Below are 22078 nucleotides of genomic sequence, written 5' to 3'. Positions count from 1 at the left end.
GGACAATACTGCCAAATTTGGGTTATGGGGAAGGATAAACGTTTTACATATGACTGTGGTCCAGTGCTTCAGGAGGCTCAGGCTTTGCTCAATGCCTCCTTCCCAGTAGGCTGGGCTGGCATGTATTGTCAATGGCATTCATCATCTTTGCAGCCCTGAATTACTTCACATCCCACTTCCTACAGCAATCAGCTGATAACATTTGTAGCATCTCACCATCTGCTGTCCACTGTCTATTTCTCAGGTGCATTCTCCAAGACCAGCAATTAGGTCAGTCTGAATAAGAAGGCCCTCAGATTTTCAACAATGACTGGATTCACACAGGTGCACATATGTGGCAAAGTGCTTTCAAAACTTTCAACAATCCATCATAATTTACTTCCAGGTGGCATGGTGGCTCAGTGGTTAACAGTGCTGCCTCACAGCACCCAGGAACCGATATTCGATTCTACCTTGGGTGACTGTTGGTGTGGAGTGTGCACATTCTTCCTGTGTCTGCATGGGTTTCCTCTGGATGTTCTGGTTTCCTTCCACAGTCCAACAATGAGCAGATGAGGTAGATTGGCCATACTAAATTGCCCATAGTGTCCAGGGTTGAGTCGACTAGGTGGGTTAGGCATCGGAAATGCAAGGTTAGTGGGATGGGGGACTTGTTCTGGGTGGGATGCTCTTTGGAGAGTTGGTGTGGACTCATTGGGCTGAATGGTCTCCTCCCACACTGTAGGGATTCTATGATTCAATACTGATATGCAACAAAAATGATCAAATACAACAAATCTATCAATGCAAGATAGCTAAGAAATTGATTTGATGCCTTCATCCTGCATAATTAAGTCTCGTGTGGATTATCACACCTTACAGCAGATTCATTGGATACTTCCTTGCAGACATGACCTACCTGTAAGGGTGTTACTAGTGACACTCTTGAGGAGAAAGTGAGGTCTGCAGATGCTGGAGATCAGAGATGGAAATGTGTTGCTGGAAAAGCGCAGCAGGTCAGGCAGCATCTAGGGAACTTTAACTTTCCTGATATGGGGGACTTTAACTTTCCTGATATTGATTGGGAAAGCTATAGCTCAAGTTCGTTAGATGGGTCAGTGTTTGTTCAATGTGTGCAGGAGAGTTTCCTGACACAATATGTAGACCGGCCAACAAGAGGTGAGGCCATACTGGATTTGGTTCTGGGTAACGAACCAGGCCAGGTGTTAGAATTAGAGGTAGGTGAGCACTTTGGGGATAGTGACCATAATTCGGTGATTTTTACACTCGTGATGGAGAGGGATAAGTGTGTACTACAGGGCAAGAATTATAGCTGGGGTAAGGGAAATTATGATGCGGTGAGGCATGACTTAGGATGTGTGGCTTGGAAAAGTAGACTCCAAGGCAAGAGTGTAAATGATATGTGGAACTTGTTCAAGGGGCAACTATTGAGTGTCCTTGATAATTATGTACCTGTCAGGCAGGAAGGAAAGGGTCGTGCGAGGGAGCCGTGGTTTAATAAGGAATTGGAATCCCTTGTTAAATGGAAGAGGGCGGCCTATCTCAAGATGAGACGTGAAGGTTCAATTGGGGCGATTGAGAGTTATAGGGTAGCCAGGAAGGACCTGAAGAGAGAGCTAAAAGCAGCAAGGAGGGGACATGAAAGGTCCTTAGTCGATAGGATTAGGGAAAACCCTAAGGCTTTCTATAGGTATGTTAGGAATAAAAGAATGACTAGGGTAGGAATAGGTCCAGTCAAGGATAGTAGGGGGAAGTTGCGTGTGGAGGCGGAAGAGATTGGGGAGACACTGAATGAATACTTTTCTTCAGTATTTACTCAGGAACAGGGCATTGTTGTCGATGAGAATACTGAGTCACAAATAAGTAGAATGGATGGCTTTGAGGTATGTAGAGAAGAGGTGTTGGAAATCCTGGAAAAGGTGAAAATAGATAAGTCCCCTGGGCCTGATGGCATTTATCCTAGGATTCTCTGGGAAGCAAGGGAGGAGATTGCAGAGCCATTGGCCTTGATTTTTATGTCCTCTTTGTCTACAGGAGTAGTCCCAGAAGACTGGAGGATAGCAAATGTGGTTCCCTTGTTCAAAAAGGGGAGTAGGGATAGCCCTAGTAACTATAGGCCGGTGAGTCTCACTTCTGTTGTGGGCAAAGTCTTAGAGAGAATTGTAAGGGATAGGATTTATGCACATCTGGATAGGAATAATGTGATCAAGGATAGTCAGCATGGTTTTGTGAAGGGCAAGTCGTGCCTCACAAACCTTATTGAATTCTTTGAAAAGGTGACGAAGGAGGTTGATGAGGGGAAAGCGGTAGATGTGGTATATATGGATTTTAGTAAGGCGTTTGATAAGGTTCCCCATGGTAGGCTACTGCAGAAAATACGGAGATATGGCATTGAGGGTGAGTTGGAGGTTTGGATTAGGAATTGGCTGGATGGAAGAAGACAGAGGGTAGTAGTTGATGGCAAAGTTTCTTCATGGAGTGCCGTCACTAGCGGTGTTCCGCAAGGATCTGTTTTGGGACCATTGCTGTTTGTCATTTTTATAAATGACCTGGAAGAGGGGTTAGAAGGTTGGGTGAGCAAGTTTGCGGATGATACGAAAGTCGGAGGAGTTGTTGACAGTGAGGAAGCATGTGGCAGGTTACAGCAGGATATAGAGAAGCTGCAGAGCTGGGCAGAAAGGTGGCAGATGGAATTCAATGTAGCTAAGTGCGAGGTGATTCACTTTGGGAAGAATAACAAAAAGATGGGGTACTGGGCTAATGGTCGGATACTTGGTAGTGTGGATGAGCAGAGGGATCTTGGTGTCCATGTACACAGATCTCTGAAAGTTGCCACCCAGGTAAATAGTGCGGTGAGGAAGGCATATGGCGTACTGGCTTTTATTGGTAGAGGAATTGAGTTCCGGAGTCCTGAGGTCATGATGCAGTTGTATAAGACTCTGGTACGGCCGCATCTGGAATATTGTGTGCAGTTTTGGTCGCCATACTATAGGAAGGATGTGGAGGCATTGGAACGGGTGCAGAGGAGGTTTACCAGGATGTTGCCTGGTATGGAAGGAAAATCGTATGAGGAAAGACTGAGGCACTTGGGGCTGTTTTCACTAGAGAAAAGAAGGTTTAGGGGTGACTTGATTGAGGTGTACAAGATGATTAGGGGGTTAGATAGGGTCGACAGTATGAACCTTTTCCCGCGTATTGAGTCGGGTATTACAAGGGGGCATAGCTTTAAATTAAGGGGGGGTAGATATAGGACTGATGTTAGGGGTAGGTTCTTCACTCAGCGAGTCGTTAGTTCATGGAATGCCCTGCCAGTAACAGTGGTGGACTCTCCCTCTTTATGGGCATTTAAGAGGGCATTGGATAGGTATATGGAGGATAGTGGGTTAGTGTAGTTTAGGTGGGCTTGGATCGGCGCAACATCGAGGGCCCAAGGGCCTGTACTGCGCTGTATTCTTCTATGTTCTATGTTCTATGTTCTATGTTCTATGAACAGGAGAATCGACGTTTCGGGCATTAGCCTGAAGAAGGGCTAATGCCCGAAACGTCGATTCTCCTGTTCCCTAGATGCTGCCTGACCTGCTGCGCTTTTCCAGCAACACATTTCCACACTCTGGAGGAGCTGCACTACTGATTGACAACAAAACTTTTAACCTAAAAGTCACATGCGCAGAAGACTGGTGGGTTATTTGAATGTTGATGCTGCAATTCAAGTGTTTGGACAGATGTCAGAGCGCCCTTCAATATAAACCAAACAAGGCTTCCTGAGTGACAGAGGTTTTGGTGCCTTGCACAAGCTAACATTCCAGAAAGGATAGGACTACAGGAGAAGGGCGTGGATGAGTACTCTGCACCTTAGAATGGAGCCAACAGCACAGGCACCCGTGGTTGTACACATAGAAACCAACGATCTCCAATATGGACTAATTCAGACATGATTCAGTCAATCTTAAGAGCACAAACATCTAAACATGAATCTGAACCCGGTGGACTCTGAGCCCTCAGCCCTTATCACAGTACAGTTCCACAAGCAGCAAGTTGTTATGCTTCTAGACACCCATTATTTTTTTCTTTTAGTCTTATTGTACACATCTTTTCAAGGCAGGAATCCACTTAGCAGACATTAGGAAGAAATGGATAAGGCTGCTTAATTGAGCTTTAAATTCAAGTTTGTGGTATAAAGGATGAAAGATAAATGTGAAAATGTAATGCTTTGTTAAACATCACATTTACGTCCCTGTGAAACTTCAAATCCTTTCTCTAAACTTCTGTGACTTCACTGAACCAGAGGTTGGCTGCCGTTTACTTTGGGAGTCTTGGTCAATGTCCTCCAGGCTTTGAATCCCATACTGCATGTGTGTAGAGACAGACACAGGCACCAATACTGTAGATTACATGTGGGGCACAAAGACACAGGGACAAGTGGACATAGGTCCTCACTGCTATGTGCCTTTTTCCATCTCCCTTTCATGAACCACACACACTCCAGTACTAGTCAAGATGAATATCTGAGGCACGTTTTTCATTTCCTCAATCTAGCTTTAGGTGACAATCATGAATGAGGCAGAGCTTCACTTAGCCGAGTCATGCAGGGCGCCATCCTTTCCAAGGATGTGGATACTAGAATGAGGGCCTGAGACATCCTGACATTTTTGCTGGAGGTTGACTTCTCCAACTTCTTCAAATATTTATCTGGAAATGCTGACAGAATGTTTAACATATTTAGTTTCGGTCCGGAATAGCCCTCTTCATTGATGACTCATGGACCTCACATCTGCAGTTAGCTGAGGAAAAATTGGAGGGTCCAGTGCTCTTTGATGGGGTCTCTCTATTACTGTCCCTGTATTCAGCACCTATCTCTGTTCACTGGTGATGTGACTCACCATGCAGTGATCTAACTATCTGTCTCAGAAGCACCCCTGAGATGTTTCTTAGCTGATGGAGGGTGGTCATAAGTTGCACATATTTGGAGAAACTCATGTCTTCAGAGCACTCTTCATCTTTTCCTGTCACTGATTCCTAAGGGAGACTTGTAAGACCGAAGGAAAATGAAAGACACAAATTAGACAAGACAAGGTGAAAAAGTTTTAAGTAATCAAACTTCAGTGGTCGTTGACATCAAGTCAACCTGCTGGTCAAATGGAAAACTTGGGAAATGATAAGTGAGAGGTAGATGAGAAGGATAAGTGAGCATGAAGTACTGGGCTCTAGAGAGTGATTTGCAGGAATGATTTGGCCAAGTAAGGCAGAGGTGCTTTGCATGTAGCATGCCACTCATCTTTCCTACCCTGATCAGACCATTAGACTCCAGCTGAAGCCTAACCAGAGCTTTTAAAAGTTTTACAACCATGTTTGTTTTTGTGTTCAATGCCTCTGCTTGTGAACTCAAGCTTTTCTGTTGATTTCTTGACTGTCTTCTCAATTTCCTTTGTCACCTTCAATGATAAAAGTATAGTCTCAGCTCTTTCTGTGCATTTGGCCCCTGAACATTGTAGTAGTTAGATCAGATTGCCCCTCAATGTATTTCGTTGAAACTTCATCACTTTACACAAAGAATTTAATCTGCTGTTATTCTGTCCGTACCATCAGTTATGTCCTTGTAAAAGCTACTACTTACTATTTTGTTCACATTGTCAAATTTATATCATCTTTAAACTTTGAACTTACACTTGCTATATCCAAGTCCAGGTAATTTATATATAGCAAGAAAAGCAATTGTGCCATCACTCTATAGACCTTCTATAGTCCCCACAACATTGTTCTCTTCAGTCAGAAAGAAACATCTGTTCATCACTGCTCTCTGCACCTCAGACTTTAGGCAAAAATGTATCCATGTTATCTCTATCTCTTTAATACCACATATCTCTTATTTTCCAAAGAAGTCTGTTTTAAAGTCCTTCTTCAACTGCCTTTCTAAAGCACCTTTGCCTCCTGCTCTGCCTTCATCGATCCTTTCAGTAACTTCATCAATTAGGTGAGTCAGAGTGTTTAACTAATCCAGCCTGGCTGGTTTCTATTAATCCATGTTTCTCCATACATTATATTACCTTTAACAATAGTTATCAGTACTTTTTTCCACCACTGAAATAGGGGCGATTAGCTTTTAGTTACTGGGTTTGGCACTCTCTATTTCATTTGGATCAGGAGTCTAACATTTTCAATCCTCCAATTTTCTGGTACCATTTCCATATCCAAGGAGGATTGAAAGATTGCAGTCAGAGACTCTATTCTATCACAATCTGCCTATATATTATATTGTCCCATCCATAGCATAGCATATAGATGGACTAAGGATTTAGGTTCTGACATATTGTGCAAACAGTATCTGAGGGACAGTCACGTATGATTGCAGATGCTGTGCAAATAATCAGATTCTATTTTTCATGCACCCTTGAACAGATTGTTCTCTGCAATTTTCTAAACACCAGTCTGAATCTTGATATAAATTGTTGAGTAATGATATTAATGATATGCTAATTAATGGGCTTATGCAATATAAATACAAATGGTTATATGCAGATATGTGCAAAGGGAAAAGAGCAAATAGGATAAGCAAGGCAGGACTCAGAATAAATTTTGCTCAGTGATAAGGAAGTCAGATTTCCAATTGAAGAAAAAGGATCTTTTCTTTGTCCGACCAAATAAACACAATTCAAAAGTTCCTACATATTTGATTTTCTTTTTTCTTTTTGCCTTTCTTTATCTCTTCCCACAAATGTTGTTCAATCATCTTCTTCCAAAGAATGTGAACAGTTATAGCTTTCTCAATAGTTGTATAAGGGATGATTTCCTGACATTGCATTTCTGGTCTTTTCAATCTTAAATATTGAAAATCCTGTTATGGTTTTAAATAAAATGCATTCTTAAAAAATGTTTAAGTTAACGTGAAAAATCAAGAGAGTTCAAGTTCAAATATTCTTTCTAACATTTTAGCTGCTGAGACTAGTCAGAGGGTGTGTAAAATCAGAAATACACCTATATATGTTTCTTCTTCACCCCTCTAGTTTCCCTCTTTTCAGTCTCATCCTGAAAGTGTTAAGCACAATTCAACACATCTTACCCAAGATGTATTCCTCAATCCATTATAATAAATGACAGCAAGCCATTCAAATATTTGAATCTGGTCCCACATTCACCCAAAATCCATACGTGAACACTTTCCATCAGAGGATACTGGATAGCACATTTCTCCATATTAATGGGCAGCAGAATTACATATTATTTTACTTCTATTTGTGAAGGCTTTTCTGTTGTCATTTTGAATATTATCTGTGTTACTGTGGCAGTGTTTTGTTTTGGGATTATTGATATTACTTTTAAAAAAAACCCATTGTTTTTTCCCTTGAAGTGATATTCGTGAAATTTGTCTTCATGAGTGCAAAATTGATTTTTTTTTGTCTTTGCAGGAAGGATTTGGAAATGGCCTATTTTCAAGCTTTTTGCTTTAAAAGCAAATTGGAAGTGAGCAGCTTTTAAACGTCACAGACAACAAATACTTAACGTGTATTAAAGCATGTCTGTGGAATGGTGCAGCACATTACCTATCTTTAATTAATCAGAAAGCTATCAATGCTTTAATCACATTCTTATTAATTCAGAATGGCCCCTAGTCATTTTGAGATCAATACAACATGTTTTTGTCAAGTTGCAACCAACTTTATTTTCCAGACTTTTGAAATGTTACTCCTCCACCCCACTGCCAAAATCTGGGTGCTGTGAGAAGGCAGGAATTCAGCCAGTTTGGTTTCCCTGTAAGGAGGAAGGTGCTTTAGCAAAACAAAGTCTGTCCAAACCAGTATTAGTGACAGAGTCAGAATTCTGGCCGACTAACAAAATTAAAGGGTTCTGGTAGCAGATATTTATTATTCTGAAGAAAATTTCAGTAATTCATCAAGATGAGATTATTTACATCTCTATTCTTCATATATTCATGCACTGTCTGGAAAACAAAGCAGTTTACAAACTCAGACCTGGCCTTGTATCATTAAAGTATTTCAGTATTTTTCATTGGATTGACTGAAAAATGCACAAATGCAGAAGTGAAACCCTCACTCAAGACTCTTGCCTTTGTTTCCTCTCCTCACAAACATCACTCCTTCCTACATCAACAAAAACCCACAAACTGGTTGTAAACATCCATGCTGCACTTCACTTACCCACTCCATGGTACCTGAATGAATACACCAATGCTTACTTTCCATCTTGATGTCCCATGTGGAACAACCTTCCTAAGCAAAATTTACCAGCAGGCATCCTTTAGGAAATGCCAAAAGGTTCTTAATGACAAACCTCATCAGTCAAATGGCAGGTTTCAAATTATCGCAGTAAGAATAGTCCTTTCTAAACAGGTTCAGGACAAGGCGGGGCCCTTGAGCAGCCAGACTCCACTGCCAGAGCTTCAGAACAAACCCATGATGTACTTACGGAAGGACACAAAAATATTTAGCATTAAGGAGGATTGTCCCCTTGACAGAATAAATGGTGCATGAATGACCTTAAGCATAGCAAACGAAGACGATATCATTCGACTTCAGGGATTGGCATTTGTTAAATAAATTTCAGTCTGCCTTTCGAAAAGGTTGTAGAGTGCATATCAGAACAGAAATGATTGAGAAAATATCCAATTCAGGATGCAAAAATGTCATCTTGGAACATTGTTAAGTGACACAGCCATATCATTTGTATTGTTACAAGTGTTGTTGTACTCAATTGACTACCAAAGACACTCCAAAAACAGAGAGTAACAATGCAGCCAATTCTGCTTTGTAATTTTGGCAATAATCATTCTCATGAGTCCTGTCCTAAGCTTAGTTTTATTGTTAAATGTTCATTTGCGTATCTATATTTACAGTTGTTATATATTGAATTAATAGATTTTCTCCTTGAAATTTATAAACTGGCGATGGATAGTAAGAACTCAAAAAGGTACCTGTCCACTCGGGCAGTACGCCCCAGAGAGAAAAAGAGAGATCAAACTGCTTATCCTGGACAGCATTCTCTCTTGCGTGGGCAACTCAAATCGCCCAAATCACCTTTTGCCCTTGACACTGGATTTATAGTCTGGGATCTGCCGTGAACTCAGCCAGAATTGGTGTACTTGGGTGGACTCAAAAATAAGTTCAAAATTACCAGTGAACTTTATTACAGAAAAGAAATTCAACTTGCCCAATCTGTACAATTCTTCGATGTAACTTATACTCCATACATTAATATAAAATATAAGAGAACTGGAGCAGACCCAAGGCAAATCTTTAACCTTACACAATTTACAGGATACTTATACTTTAAGAATTATACAACTACACCCCCGCCTGCCTAACCAACTACTTCAGGCCTGAAAAGGGTTCTTACGGTCTCAGAGGGACTTGTTGCTTGTCTGGTGGGACTCCCTCTCTGTCTTGGGTGTTGTTGCAGACTTCTGCAGTCCGAGGTCACAGTAAGCTCAGAGTGAGGAGAGTAAAAAGGAAAAGAGCCCCGATAGCTGGCCCTGCTGCCCCTTTACCCTTGTGATTCCAAAGGGCTGGCCGGCTCTGCTCCTCAGATAATTCCATTTCACAGAACATCTCTGGAGATTTCTGGGGCTGGTTTAATCTCATCATTCGTGGAAACAAGAGGGTCGATACCATCTCAAATTTACTTAACTGAAGTTTTGATGACTTCAAAACAGTTTTCAGATTAGAGTAAATCGTTACCCCATTAACAAGATAGGCTCCATTGTTCACAGTTTCAGGGTTCTTTACCAGTTCTATGCCTGTCCCTTGATAAAATGTTTGGTGAGTGCCGTTTTGTTGGTCAAGTTAGTCAAGTTGTCTCATACCTCTGAGGATCTCTTTCCCCAGAAACGGATGTGTCCTTATTCTGGCAGGTCTGCTGGGAAATCTTGCCTGCACAGATGCCAGGTTGACCAGTTTTTCACAAAAGGCCATTTCCTTTCAGCCTTTCCTTTTAAAACTGGGGATTGCCCTAAAACTGCTACAATGTTTAGTTTGGATTCTGAATACATCTAATGAAAGCTTCTTTCTAAAAGCTTCAGATATAAGTCTGTAAACAGGCTGTTATGGTGCAAAGATAGCAGCATAAACAAATATGCAATAATGGCTTTCCTTATTGCTCCCAAAATAAAAGTATTAGCAACCAAAACTGTCCCTTCTTTAGAACTAGTTAAGGGACCACTCAACAAGTTGCAAGCTCAGGTGCTTTTGACTTACATCTGGTCAGACAAAATCAGTGTGGTTTCCACTATTGCCTGTTTTTCCAGATGACCATTGCTGGTACCTTTGTAGTATTTGCCATCTTTACCAGCCTGTGATATACAGTGAATGTTGTACAAAGTTGTTCACTACCACCAATTCTCCTTTGACATTGTTTTGCCTTGGGCCTAAATAGTGATTTTTGGTAGAGGGTATACCACTGTATTCTGGATTAGTGGTGCTGGAAGAGCACAGCAGTTCAGGCAGCATCCGAGGAGCAGTAAAATCGACGTTTCAGGCAAAAACCTTCATCAGGAATAAAGGCAGAGAGCCTAAAGGGGGGGGGGGGGGGGGGGGGGAGAGGAGGAAAACTTCTTCAAGGCAGGCATCCTTGCAAGAGGATTCGCAGTAGGGTTAAAATCAACTAGGTAAAAACAATGACTGCAGATGCTGGAAACCAGATTCTGGATTAGTGGTGCTGGAAGAGCACAGCAGTTCAGGCAGCATCTGAGAAGCAGTAAAATCAACGTTTCGGGCAAAAGCCCTTCATCAGGAATAAAGGCAGAGAGTCTGAAGGTGTTTACAGTAGAGAAGAACATTGTTCTCAGATATTAAGACATTTTATTGCATGATGGCAATAAGTACAACTATATTTGGCCTCTTATAATTAGTGGTACCTTAGGAAGCTACTATAGATATATTTGTTCCAATCAAAAGTTAGAGTAGAACTCTATGTCTCCACCCAGACTGTGCATGGTATCTGTAGAAGAATGGAGCCAACACAACATGAACATTAACCCTTTCACAACCATTACCTTTTTACAATAACTGATTGGAGAGGCTAGCCACCTTCTGCTAGGATCTGGAAGCTACTTTGTGAAGGAGAGAAGCAGGGAGAAGGGAACATGTATCAGCTACATATGGCAGACCATAAAGAATCCCATTGAGAGGCTTTGCCTTGGCTGAACAGAACTTCTCCACTCCTTTGCCTCGGTCATTCTGTAAAAGTCAACAGCAATAAGCTTTGCAAAATAACTTTATCCAGAAATATGTTAATAACATAAATATAATTAGAACTATTCACCCAATATATCTCCACAGAGGCTGTCTCACAGGGGTCATTGCCTGGCTTTGTCCTCTTCCACAGTGAGGATATATTGGTAAGTAAATCTTGGGCCTGCTCCTTCCCCATGTTGTGACATGGCTACTCTGTCATTGATCAAATACAATTATCTCACAACAATGTTGCAACTTAACTTTATAGGGACATGTGTCATTAAGTAAGGAAGGCTGCTTGAAACACATGGAATTGTGCAAAGATATCAACATCATGAAAGACACTGGAAAATTATGAGGTTTGCACTTTTTTTCTGGCAGCTTCTGTATTATACTTTGTATGTGCCAAGTGAATTCTTAAGGGATTCATTAGGTAGCCCCAGTAGCTGTTTTGTTTTCATTTTTGAAGGCTATTTCAAGCATCTTTGATGAATGTTCCATTTGTGATTCAGTTGACCCTTACACCCTTCTTGTTTTGCTAAGCATAAACTGACTTGTGTCAAGTGTTTTCCAAAAGTTGAGGGAGACAGTCAACGTATCTAAGAGCAGGATTACAAGAAGCATCAGTTCTAAAACAATAAGTTTCCAAATGAAATTTGATTATAAAAATAGACAACAGATTTTTAAAAATGGCCCATAACCAACTAGAAAGATACTGAATGAGTGAGCATCTCGATAGATAATGTTCCACAGTGTCTCATCAATTTGGCTAGAATTGCAGGCAGCTGTCTCCACTGGTAGAAGACTGCTCCCCTTCAGTGATGGCCACTTCAATGTTGTCGCTTATCAGGTTATTCATTTGTCATTTCAGGGTCAGAGGTTTACCTGGTTATGTTAAAAGCTAAAATGTTCAAAGCAAACTTTTTCGCTTAATTACCAATTCTGGAATTTAGGCTCAAGATCCTTCGAAATAAATAATAGAAATGCAATACTACTGAATTTGTTTCTAAATCATAACAAAAATTTCTAACTATTGTGGCTGTTTGCCAAACTATTAGCACATATTAGAGACCAATATGCCCATTCAGAAAATATCTTCCTCCTTTCCTTTTGCCCTGCCTCTGCATCACATCAATGGAAATAAAAACATTTTGCAATTTACACTGAAGGTCACTATTACTTCACCTTTATTTATGTATTGTTGAGGCTTGATACAAAGCTATGAAGTTTTATTACTCACTATATTTTTACATGCAATTGCAGTTGGATGAGGCCTTTGGAGCTGCAGCATATCATCAATATTAATACATTTCTTAAGCATTAACAACAATAGACAATTGTATATGAGCAGCAATGGCTGTATCTGTGTGGAAATATACATGAGCACTTGCCAACATTATACATTCCTTCTGCATATGCACAGCCTGTGATTGCCAAAGGGGAAAAGAAGGCCTAAAATCTTTAAAATGTGATTAAACATCCATAGTAGAATTCATATGTAAAACTGTCTTAAGACATTAAGAATGGGCTCGAGATTGACAGACACAACCTTTAGTCTCATCATTCAATAATCAGATTTCCTAATGTGGCATGGTTGTTCACCCAAATATTCATTACTGCTTAAAGATATTAACAGTGATTAAATACGCCTGTGAAATTTTAATTCAGAGCCCCAGAAAAAATAGACAATCATATCCTTTGGTAATAAATGACAACCAGTTATCTCTGGATCTACCTGCAAGTCTTAAGTTGAGAACTATTTAATGATTTTTATACAGTTTGATATAATTAATAATATTTGCCTGAGAATCTTTCAAATCTCTTTTGTCATAAGATAAGCTAATATGTTAATATTTTATTTTAATTTTTTGGAACATAATTCATAGTCTAGTGAGCAAATAACTACCTTTTTGACACTATATCTTCGATACTTCTGACAATCTTTAGTTTATTTCAGAAATAAATATCTCACATATTTTGACAATGGTACAATTATCATGCATACTACTGGCAATAAAACATTAACATTCACATTGGGAGATTATGAAAAGGGCATTTTAAGCAAGTGAGATCTTGAGATCTATTTTGAGTCAGTGAAAAATATCTGGTACATTGTGTTTTGCATCTATTTTATTTTTATTCTGTATCATTTGGCATGTCATTTATAATTTCATGTTTAAGTGGAATTTTATAACTGAAGGAAACTGGATAGCTGCATGAAAGCAACCATTTCTTGGATTATAGCTCCCCTCACTGTCTCCAACTGTTGTGTAAGTGCAGTAGGCTCATTTCACTTCAGCATATAACCAAAATGTGTTACATCACACAAATGAATTGACCTTATTTATCCATTTAATGAAAAGCAAGACTTGAATCAAAACGTAATTTATAATTTATATAAGTTAAAATTAATGTTCCATTTTTGTGTGCTGTATCACATCCAGTGTCTTTGGAGCAGAGAAGATAATTGAAATATATTAAGGTCTTCTGCTCCTTTTTTTCATGTGTAATGTCCTTGACTAGCAACACTACAGAAAATAATAAGTGATGTACAATGCTGTTCTCGGTGGACTGTGCATGTTATTGTCTTACAGCAAGCTAATTTTTGCAGGGCCATGTTTGAATTATTATACTCAAATGAGCAAAAGACGAGTAATGCTTAATATATGTTATTGCTCATAAATTATGCAATAAAAAGCCTGGCATCTGTCTTTTGTGCGAAGATAACGTTACTAGCATTTGGAACACCTAAATAATGTAAAATACTCACTTAAAATAGACGTCCACAAATTGAGCATCGCTAAGTGAAAGGTTGTATAATATTGAAATATTCATTAATCTATTTTCACATTTACACCGTAATTTGTCTATTCAAGGAAGGAAATTGTTGACAAGAGCAGGAAGGCAACTGAGTGGGATTGCATGTCATAGAAGTGTGAAAATCATATTGGCTGATGACTTCCAAAAACTGAAGTTTTAATACACTCTCATGTTATAAGTTTATTGACTGAGAGGATAACAAAGCTTGACAACTGAACAATGATGTGATAGAACATAGAACATAGAAACATACAGCACAGGTAAGGCCCTTTGGCCCTGGATATTGTGTCAAGATTTAATCCTAATGTAAAGTATAGTAACTTAAACCTACGCACCCCTCAACTCACTGTTATGCATGTGCTCGTCCAGCTGTCGCTTAAATGTCCCCAATGACTCTGATTCCACCACGACCGCTGGCAACGCATTCCATACATTCACAACTCTCTGCGTAAAGAACCAACTTCTGACGTCTCTGTTATACCTTCTTCCTGATATCTTCAAACAATGACGTCTCGTACCAGTCAAATCATGCCCTGGGGAAACATCTCTGGCTATTGACTCTATCTATTCCACTCATTATCTTGTATATCTCGATCAGAACTCCTCGCTTCCTCCTTCTCTCCAGACAGAAAAGTCCGAACTTATTCAACCTTTCTTGTTAAGGCAAGCCCTCCAGTCCAGGCAATATCCTGGTAAACCTTCATTGCACCCTCTCCAAAGCCTCTGTATCTTTCCTATAGTAGATGACCAGAACTGAACACAATATTCCAAGTGTGGTCTCACCAAGGACTTATAGAGCTGTAGCAAAACCTCACGGCTCTTAAACTCGATCCCCCTGTTAATGAAAGCCAAAACACCACATGCTTTCTTAACAACCCTATCCACTTGGCTGGCAACTTTGAGGGATCCCTCTGTACACCCAGATCCCTTTGAGGGATCCCTCTGCACACCCAGATCCCTCTGTTCCTCCACACTGCCAAGAATCCTGTCTTTAATCCTACATTCAGCATTCGAGTTCGACCTTCCAAAATGCATCACTTCGCATTTATCCAGGTTGAACTCCATCTGCCATTTCTCAGCCCAGCTCTACATCCTGTCTATGTCGCGCTGCAGCCTGCAGTAGCCCTCAACACTATGAATGACACCTCCAACCTTTGTGTCATCTGCAAATTTATTAACCCACCCCTCGACCTCCTCATCCAAGTCATTTATGAAAACTACAAAGAGCAGAGGCCCAAGAACAGAGACCTGCAGGACCCCACTCAACACTGTCCTCCAGGCAGAATACTTCCCATCTACAATCACTCTCTGCCTTCTGTCAGCCAGCCAATTCTGAATCCAGACAGCCAAATCTCCATGTATCCATACTTCCTGACTTTATGAATGAGCCTACTATGGGGAACCCTATCAAATGCCTTGCTGAAGTCCACATACACCACATCCACTGCTCGGCCATCATTGAGTTATCTTGACACCTCCTCAAAGAACTCAGTAAGATTTGTGAGGCATGACCTGCCCGTCACAAAGCCATGCTGACTGCCTTTAATCACACTAGGCTTTGCCAAATAATCATAAATCCTATCCCTCAGAATTCTTTCCAAAACTTTGCTGACCACAGACGTAAGACTGACTGGTCTGTAATTGCCAGGGATTTCCCTATTCCCCTTCTTGAAAAGAGGAACAACATTCACCTCCTTCCAATCCTCCGGTACGACTCTTGTGGAGAATGAGGAGGCAAATATCCTCACCAGTGGCTTAGCAACCTCCTTTCTCATTCCGGGAGCAGCCTAGGATAAATCTGGTCTGGCCCTAGGGACTTATCAATCTTAATGTTTTCCAAAATTTCTAGCACATCAACTTCATCAATCTTGAACTGGTCAAGACTGTATCCCAGCTCCTCTAAGTTTTCATTTACAATAAGTTCCCTTTCCTTGGTGAAAACTGAAGCAAAAAACTCATTTTGGGCTTCCCCTATCTGCTCAGACTCCACGCACAAGTTCCCTCTGCTATCCCTGACCTACCTTCTCCCCTGATCATTCTCTTATTCCTCATGTATGAGTAAAATGCCTTTGGGTTCTCCCTAATCCTTCTTGCCAAGCCTTTTTCGTGCCCCCTCCTGGCTCTCCTCAGTCCATTTCTGAGCTCCTTTCTAGCAAGCCTGTAATCCTCTAAAGCTCTGCTAGATCCTTGCTTCCTCCACCTTATGTAAGCTGCTTTCTTCCTTTTGACAAGAAGTTCCTCTGTTCTCGTCATCCAAGGTTCCTTAATTTTACCTCTTCTTACCTGCCTCAGAGGAACAAATTTGTGCATCATTCACAACAACTGTTCTTTAAATAGTCTCCACATATCTGCTGTGCCCTTTCTGTGGAACAATTGCTCCTAGTCTGTACTTCCTAACTCCTGTCTGTTAGCGTCATAATTTCCTTTTCCCCAATTAAATATCTTCCCTCAGTAACTGCTCCTTTCACTCTCCAAGGCTATGCTAAATGTGAGGCAGTAGTGCTCACTTTCACCAAAGTGCTCTCCCACCGCGAGATCTGACACCTGTCCTGGTTCGTTGCTGAGCACCAAATCCAAAATGGCCACTCCCCTCAACGGTCTGTCTACATACTGAGTAAAAAAGCCCTCCTGAACACACCTGACAAAAACGGCTCCATCCAAACCATCGGCACTTAGGAGGTTCCAGTCGATATTGGGAAAGTTGAAATCACCCATAACAACAATTCTGCTACTTTTGCATTTTTCCAGAATCTGCCCGATTATGAGAATTTCAAACTCTCTACTGCTATTAGGTGGCTGTTCCCTTGCTGTTCCTATTATTCTTGTAAATAATTCAGGTAAAAAGTTAGAGACTATGGAGATTATACTTTGACCATATCTATATTATTTAGAAACAAAAAAACTGCAGATGCTGGAACCCAAAGGAGTGGAGAGTTTAATATATCTATATTAATGGCAGCAATGAGATACAAAACAGAGTTATAGCCATAGTCATAGTCATAGTGATAGAAATGTACAGCATGGAAATGGATTCTTAGGTTCAACTCATCCATGCCAACTGGATATCCTAACCTAATCTAGTCCCATTTGTCAGCACTTGGTCCATATCCCTCTAAACCCTTCCTATTCATATACCCATCCAGATGTCCTTTAAATATTGTAATTGTACCCGCCTCCACCACTGCCCCTGGCACCTCAGTTCATACATACACCTCACTTGTGTGAAAGAATTGCTCCTTAGGTCCCTTTTAAATGATTCCCCTCTCACCCTAAACCTATACCCTCTAGTTCTGCACTCGCCCACTCCAGGGAAAAGACCTTTTGTGTATTTACCCTTTCCATACCCCTCATGATTTTATAAACATCTATAAGTTCACTCCTCAGCTTCTGACGCTCCAGGGAAAATGGTTGAATTCCAAAGGACTATGAATTGGGCTTTTATAGATTATATATCAAATATCCCAGATATAGTTCATTTAGATTTCTCTTAGATTGGATTATTAAAAATTATGTGGATTTAAAAGTCTTCTAAAGATGCAATATTCAGCATTTAATTCTGGGATTATGTCATAACTGATGTGGTCAGTGTGGGCAGGAAGAGTGTTGAGGTTGTTATGAGATGAACCAACTAGCTTTTAACATAAGCTTCCATCTTTCTAAAGAATGAACAACCATACTAGAAACATCCATCTGGAGGCCCATAAAGAGCTTATTCGCAACTAGCGTACTTATTTTTCTCAATGAGGAGTCTGTGTGGCCTTTTGATATCCAGCACTTGTTACACTTATCTTTGGAAAAGTAAGCAGGTCTTTGGTAATAACTAGGTCTGCTGAACATTTCTCTATTTCAAACAATACTCATCATGGCACAAATTCTTGTTGCTGGGGATGCAGTAAGGACTTCAGAACATACAGAGTTGCTTTTTTGATATTTCACCAATATTTCATTGAAAAATTGTTCTGCATCTCTAGATGAAATTAAATTGCAACAAACAACAATATGAATAAGAATTGTGCTAAATCCAGATGTTTGAATAGGTGTGTCTGTTAATATGGCAATAATATTAAATTATCATCTTTGGCCAAAATATCACCACCCAGACCACAGCCAACGCAATACATCCACAAACTCACACCACCACAGACAACGCATCCACATCACCCTCACCTCCATCTCACACGTCCATATCACCCTACCCCATTATCACTACCCCACACCATCACCACCCCAATGGATTAATCCAGGTTTTGTTCAAATTAACAGTTTAGTACTTGCCCTTATTTATATTCATTTTTACTATTCTCAACTAACAAATCTACAAGGTACACTGCAGAAGATTACCACAGCTCCTTAGACTGCTCCTTCAAATCCACAACCACAACTATTTAAACAGACAAGAGCAGCAGACATACCACTATCTGCAAGTTTGTCTCCATGTCAATCACCATCTTGACTTGGGAAATATATTACCATTGCTTCAATGTCTCTCGGTCAAAATCCAGGAACTCCCCCCTTAACAGAATCATGGGTCTACCTGCACTGAATAATTTGTGGGTTTGAGAATACAGCTCACCACCACTTTCTGAAGGGCAACCAGAGCATTAAATGCAGACACAGCCAGTGACACCCACATCCCTGAAATTATTGTTTTTAAAATCACACGTGGAGTCCATATTGCTGTGTAGACCACTGAAACTGGGTGCATAGATCACTGCTATTATTATACCCAATGCAATTTGCAGCAGGTAGAACCTTTCTTCATCATAGCTCGCTGTAGTTGTGGTCATAAGACATTCTTTGTTGAATACATAGTGACTGTAATTAATGCATTTTTAATGAATAAATAGGATCTGTTTACTGTTGTATATAAGGACTCTTTTTAAAATATTTTGTTTGTTACAATATATAAAGGCTCCATGTAAATAGAGTTTGAGAACATTACATAGACGATATAGTTAGATTCTATTTGCTATTGTGTATAGAGGCTCTGTTTAAATTGACTCTTTGCTGAATAAATAATACACTATTAACCAGTGCCGTAAGACTTGTAAAATCCCTTAACCCACCTCCAACTCAATTGTTGGTAGAACGGTGTCAACCGGAAATCTTTTGAAATAAAACTAGAAAATATGGAGACACTCAAGTGATCAGATAGCCTTTGTAATTGAGTGATTTTTCATATATTATTAATTATATAACTACCCTGAACTCACTGAAGTTTTTGGGGGAGAAATATTCAACATGTTTGATAAAATTATCATTTGCAGTGCATTTTGCTAGAGAATTTATCATGCTTTAATGAAAAGAAGCTGCTGAATGTTAAGTCAAAAATATGGTCTTTTTTTCTGCAATTAATAGAGGCTCTTTTTAAATAGATCTCTAAAAATGGATCTGTTTCCTTTAGTATTTGCTGAGAAAATAAGCATTTCTCTTGTAGAATAGATGGTTTGTCATAAGTCTTCCCTTAAATTCTGTCCACCTGCAACTCATCTGTTGATACAGTGTCATCACAAGATATTTTAGGAAGGTTATAACTTGGTCCCAGTTTATTTCCTCAACCCAAACTTCATTAATTCTGGAGTGAATTTAAAATTAACTTTCTTTCATTGCCGTTATCTTGGTCTGGGATAGATGGTGGCAAATTTTCAAACGTGCTGTGAACCTAACGCTACCATCTGCTCTTCTATTCTGTCACATCCCAGAGTTGGCATGGCACCCATTCTACTGTCAGCAAACACATATTGGAAATAAATAATTCCAATCTGTGGTTGTCCTTCTGATCATAAATGCTCAGTCATGCTGTTAAACTCAGCTATACCACTCAAATTAAAAGGAACTTTCTTGTAAAATAAGTATTAATGCATGGAAATGTAATTCCTTTTAATATGTGAGTATTTGATTTACAGTTGTAGCCCTTTAATAGTTCAAGTGTCCCTTACTTTTTGTTTCCTTTGAGCAATATAGAAGTTAAACGAACTTCTAATTGCAGTCAATTTGAGGCATCTGCTAAAGTGTTCATGGCTGGTGCACAGTAGAACGTATATGACATATCTCAGCGAAGTGCAGCAAATAACAACCAGTTCATTTGGACAAATCTTACGAAGGTAATGGCAATTTATGCAATATAGTTTAGGTTCACAATTTATGTAGTTTAGCCATGCTGATGGTGTAAGTTATCCTGGAAAGAAAATGTGCCATCACTGCACAATGTGACACTGAACTGCTTTCCCAGAAACCATTTTTTTTGTGTACTTAGATAGAAACATTGTGTAAGTAAAGTGGCATTGATCAATTGAAAAATGGCAATGTTTATCCTTAGACATGGGAATAAATATGCTGCTTGGCAATTTTAACTTCAGGGGTGATGTCAGGTCTGACTGGAAAAAGAATTACCTTTTTGTAATTATTTCTAATTGTGCAAAGCACCCAGGAGTTTTTGCATTAAAAGGTTCAACTAATCTTATATTAACAAGTTGTCAACAAGCAGTTAGCTGTATTTTTCTCTTGATAGATTTATTATAAATGTACTTGCTATTTACAGATTAGAAGAAATTATCCTCAGATGATAGTAGAATTAAGAGAATTTATATAAGCAAATTTTGCCATGAGCCTATGCACTCTGCTTTTTCTTTTAATAATGGTTTATAGCAAGAGAAAAGTTACTTTGGTCAATTGCTTGTTCTGTACATCAGCAGTATACACTTTCAACTGCTCACATTAATACCTTTTTAGCAGTGACTAAATTGTAATTCATTACTTTAAATTTATATATGAACTGAATCTTTAATATTGGGTTCTGCCGGTGAAGAATATCTTTCTAAATAATCTTTTATGTTTAAAAAGAGAAAAAAAAAAGATGTGTGAAACTGAGTATTAAAATGAGGTAGGTAACACTGCTATGTAGGAAAGAACGGAAAGGAGAAACAAGGAACCTCAGGGCAGTTAGGCTGACATCAGTCATTGGGAAAGTGCTGAAATTTAATATTAAAGCAGACTTAAGAATGCACTTAGAAAGACAGAAGATGGTTTCATGAAAGAAAAATCAAATTTGAGAACTTTTTATAGGTTTTGAGAATATAACTGATAGGGTAGTTAAAGGGTATCCAGTAGAAAAGTCAGTGGACCCAAAACAACAACTCTGCTTTCTCTTCACAAATGCTGTCAGACCTGCTGGATTTTGGTGTTCAACTCACTGCCACATTTCTTCCAGGTATGCCCACATTGAAGAGGATCGAAGAGGTTCTGCTCCTCTCTCTGAATGGATTTCCATTCTAATCTTTCTTCTGAGTCACCATCTTAACTTTCTTTCTCACTGCTGATGTTTGACAAGGCATATGCCAAAATTCACTTTCACAGCCACATCTCATTCCTCAGTGACTACTTCCAGCTCAGACTCACTCAATGTGGGTTCCAATAGAAGTTTCATCCTTGTATTTTGAATCCACCCAGGATCATATGTATCTCCATGATGTACAATGCTCCTTACTTTTAAACTCTCTCTCTCTCCCCATCTTGTCATAGAATCATGCAGCACAGAAACAGACCCTTCAGTCCAACCACTCCCTGATGAGCATTAATGCTAAACTAAACTAGCCCCATCTGCCTGTTCCTGACCCATATCCCTCATACTATTTCTATTCATGTACTTATCCAAATATATTTGAAACATTGTAATTGTACCCACATCCACCATTTCCTCAGGAGGTTCATGTCACATGAATCACCCTCTGTGTAAGAAATTTGACTCTGATGTCATTTTTAAATCTCTCCTGTCACTTTACATTATCTCAGAGCTGTCCTATCCCCCAATTCCACTTCATTGTCCAACTCATTCCATCTTTTCACAAAAAACTTTTTCTCTTCCATTTCAGTCATTAAGGAATGTAAGATGCAACAAATTAGAAGTACCCACACCCTTCTGGAATCTTCCTACTCTCTGTGTCTACCATAGCCCCACCTCTTGTTGAGTATTTACTATCCCTTCTGACCTACCGTTCTCTGATGCTAAATGGTCTATACTCAGCAAAGGTCTTAGTTTTATCCCTCAGTTGTTCCCACCTCAATGAAGTTTGGAC

The sequence above is a fragment of the Chiloscyllium plagiosum genome, unplaced genomic scaffold (assembly GCF_037043375.1).
Source record: "Chiloscyllium plagiosum isolate Xiang-an unplaced genomic scaffold, Cpla_swu_hap1 HiC_scaffold_6, whole genome shotgun sequence".
Classification (NCBI taxonomy): domain Eukaryota; kingdom Metazoa; phylum Chordata; class Chondrichthyes; order Orectolobiformes; family Hemiscylliidae; genus Chiloscyllium; species Chiloscyllium plagiosum.
The sequence above is the reverse complement of the archived record's forward strand: the minus strand, read 5'-3'. Positions refer to the sequence as shown.